Here is a 4,298-nt window from a genome sequence, read left to right as displayed (position 1 = left end):
TGAGGAAGGCGAAGAAGAAAACAACCTGAGGGTACGCGTAATCTGGAGAAGGAAGAGGTGGCGCAGGGAAACCCTCCTCCGGGCAATAGGCACCCAAGCTTGGACCCGGATCAGCTCCATGATCCGGAAGATCCGCTCCGTAATCCAGCAGGGGCATCGGCGGAGGAGGGGGAGAGAGGGCGGTCCATTTCGTAGGTCTATCGGAGGGGGAGGAGGAGGAGGGGAGGAGGCTCGGGAAAGTCATAGTCCTTCGGAGGGAAGGGGCGGGGGCAGGTCGTAGTCCTCCATAGGGGGGCGGGGGTGGAGGCGGAAGGTTCCCGAAGCCACGCCTGTCCATGACTGTAGACCCGATTCGCCTTCGTTCAGTGGTGTTTCTCCCTTCGGGATGTTTTGTTTCTCATGAGTGCCGTTATCTGTAATGTATCAATGGATGTTTATGTTCTTAACCTATCTACTTTCTCCCATTCTTACTACATGTTGAGACCACATTATAACCTTCATCTATTTGCAAGCAAACAGACAACACAGAAACACAGACTTTGGTGGGGGCCATTATGTCAAAAAGTGAGTCAATCATTATAAAGCTTGTGTTCAAAATAACCAGAAACTTGTGGGTATATTTGTGTGTTATGACTTACAAAAAAGGTCTTATAGTATATTGAAATGAGTAGTTTTTGTGGTAAGAATATTTTATATATTAAAATGTTTATGCAAATTTGTTTGCAACTATACATCCGGTTGGTACATACACAAGACCACACCTTGCAGACGGTGTCAAACATTTGTGTTTTGTTGCAAAATTGATCAATAAATAACAAGAACATACAAAAGAAAGTAAGATACAGCAAACAGATAGAGTTGTTGTATAGAATTGGATAAAGTAATATGAGATACAGCGGCTAAACTGAATTATTGTTGATTACATTCATAGTCACGTTTAGTTCAGATCACACCAGAAATGGCGACATTTTAGATTTGTTTGTCCTGCACAAAGCTACGGCTGTTTTGGCTGGATAGAGTTCGATGGTCCACAACAGGGGTCTAGACCCTCCCACTAAAAGCATAATTCACTCGTGTTGTACTCGGGGGGAGTTAGGGGGCCACTCACAGCAGGCCAAAATTGGGGGAAAGATTGGTCGAACACGAATTTCTCGGAATTGGGCTCGTCAACACTCGGCCTAAAAGTGACCACGATGTCTTTCTCTTTTTCACAAAAATAAATATATTCCAGGGGATCACTCGGCCACGAACGGGTGAGATAAACATCGACGATGTACTTCGATGTATCTCGATGTATTTCTGTGCGTTTTCGAACGAACAGGGAACAGAAAAATACGATAAAAGAGGATGACTAGTGAAGACACCTTACGCTGACACCAAATAGAGGTTTGACTGAGGATTGTGCGTCGTCTTAATCTAATCAGGAAACAGTCTTGCGATTACAGTAATCTTTTCTTTATTTTATCTTGTCTCTGCTCTCTCTCTCTCTCTCTCTCTCTCTCTCTCTCTCTCTCTCTCTCTCTCTCTCTCTCTCTCTAAAAGAAAGCTAGACAAAATCATTAGAGCGCTGTGAATGAATTGTAAAACCCCTCTTAGGATGGACTAGTGAGTCTTTGAGACATCCTGATCCTTATAACTCTCTCTCTCTCTCTCTCTCTCTCTCTCTCTCTCTCTCTCTCGTTGGCGTCCATACTGACTTCAAACAATGCAATAAAGATATAAGATAAGAAATAGAAAACTCATGAAAGCTAATTTCCGTATTTTTCAAAATTATCTCATTCCATGCATATACTCGTCATCGCTCTCTCTCTCTCTCTCTCTCTCTCTCTCTCTCTCTCTCTCTCTCTCTCTCTCTCTCATCGAAAACTCAAAAAAACTAATTTTCGTATTTTTGAAGAAAATCTCAACAGACAATCCATAAATAATCGTAGTCTTCAACGCTTCATTGATCGACTGAAACAAAATGCGTCGCTCTAGTGGCGGTTCGAACTGACAAAGTTGACAATTTAGGCCAAAAGTTGAGTCATTTCCTGAGTTGGAGTCAAACTTTTCATTTTTTTTCTTTTTTATTTAATTTATTTGCGATGTTTTTCTGATTTTTTTTTATTGGAGGGGAAGAATATTGAATTTTGTTTTATTTCTTTATTTTTTTTATTTTTTATTTTTCTGATTTTTTTTAAGAATATTCAAATTTCTTTTACTTATTTTCGATTTTTTTTTTTTAGATTTTTTTGGTAGTTTTTTTTTTCGGAGGGGAAGAAAGTCTAATTCTTTTTTATTATTATTATTTCTTATTTTTTAAGAATATTAATACTGTTTTTATCTAATTTCCATTTTTCTCTGATTTCTTTTGAGGGGAATAAAATATCTATTTTTTTATCTTTATTTTTCTGATTTTTTCATATTATTATTGTTTTTATTTGTTTCCCATTTTTCAGATTTTTTGTGAGGAATAGTATAATAATGATTAATAATAATATATAATATTATTATTATTATTATTATTATTATTATTATTATTATTATTATTATTATTATTATTATTATTATTATTATTAACAGATTGAAATATGTGAAGTGAGAGAGAGAGAGAGAATTCTGATGGATCAAAGAGAGGCTATTTTATTCTTAAAACTACAGAGAGAGAGAGAGAGAGAGAGAGAGAGAGAGAGAGAGAGAGAGAGAGAGAGAGAGAGAGTTCATATAAAGTCAGAGATTCAAAGAATCAGACTCAGTGCTGGCTCAGACGTCGACGTGAGGAGGGACCTCTTTCAGGACCTTCGTCTCTCGGATTCTTTTCCAGAGAACCGCGCGTGGATTTTGCAAAAAAATTATTTTGAAACTGTTTCAAAACAATCTAGACCGAAACTAAACAGCGAACTATAGCGGTGGATGATGTGGCTACTCGCCGGCTGGTTTTTCATGAAAGTGGCTATGGTTTTGAAGGCTTTAGTTTGTTTCAAAAATTGAAAATCGAAAATCAAAATCCTGGATTGGCCCTCTCCGGCAGTGGAGTTTTCGCGCGTCTTTTTTCTAGACTAGTTTTTTGGCGCCCCCTTTTTTTTAACCTTCGTATTTTTATTCTTCCAGTTTTCCAGTTTCCAGTTTCGTCTAAACCATCTAGCAACAATCTCCCCACCTTCTTCCTCTCCTCCTCCCCCTCCCATCTTTATCAAATTCTCTCAAATGAGGAGGAACAGGCGCCAATATCTAGAGGTGGCCGGAGTGATAGTTTTGGGATATCTGGTCCTTCTCTGTAGTCGAGTGGGTAAGCTCACTGTGCTCTTTGCTTCAGGCCTGAATAACCCCTTATAACTGTGATTTAGGCTCAGTAAGACAAGTGATTATTTTATGAATGCATATTAGGTTTATATTTAATTATTTTCAATGTATATTGAGAATATTTTGTTGATTTTAAAGAAATCTATGCCTGATTAAGCCTTTTAGATTTGAATTTATGTTCAATAGGTCAAATGATTATTTTATGATTGCATGTTACGGCTAAGACGTATATTTCATGTATGTTCAGCGTATATTTTGAATATTTTGTTGATTTCAAAGATATCTAGGCCTGCAAAAACCTTTATGAATTAAATTTATGCTCGATATGTCAAATGATTATTCAAATATTGCATGTTAGGGTTATTCAAAACGTATATTTAATGTATGTTCAATGTATATTAAGGCAATATATTAATTATTTGCTTGCCAGGGGTGCCTGATTTTATATGATTTAAATATACTGCTCATTTGTGAAATAAAATGAATTGGTTTTAAAATAATGAAAAGAGATGCATTATTGAAATGAATTTGCTAATATACTAAAATCATTATTATGGTCATATTTTAAAACAATTTTATGGAAAAGTAAATTTTAATATATTTCTATATATCAATTTAAAATAATTCAAATATATTGTCAATTTTGTGAAGTAAAATTACTCAGCTTTCAAGACATGGAACGAATAATTATCCAAAATAACTTTGAAATATGAGAAATTATCATTTAATATTATCTGTCGAAAATCCAAAAACAATTTTGAAACTCCTTTTTTATATTTAAAAAAAACGAATACAAACATATTTTGAAAAATAGTCAGACATTTTTTAAAGATATTTTTCAAAATAAGTCAATAATGTCTTGAGATAAAAGATGGAGCTTACATTTAGATAAAAGAAACAGAGAGAGAGAGAGAGAGAGAGAGAGAGAGAGAGAGAGAGAGAGAGAGAGAGAAGTGATGAAAGGGGAATTTGGAATAAAAACTGATCGAACGAAAATAAGAATAAAGCCAATAACA

This window comes from Macrobrachium nipponense, chromosome 47 (assembly GCF_015104395.2).
Source record: "Macrobrachium nipponense isolate FS-2020 chromosome 47, ASM1510439v2, whole genome shotgun sequence".
Lineage (NCBI taxonomy): Eukaryota > Metazoa > Arthropoda > Malacostraca > Decapoda > Palaemonidae > Macrobrachium > Macrobrachium nipponense.
Note: the sequence above shows the minus strand (reverse complement) of the source record.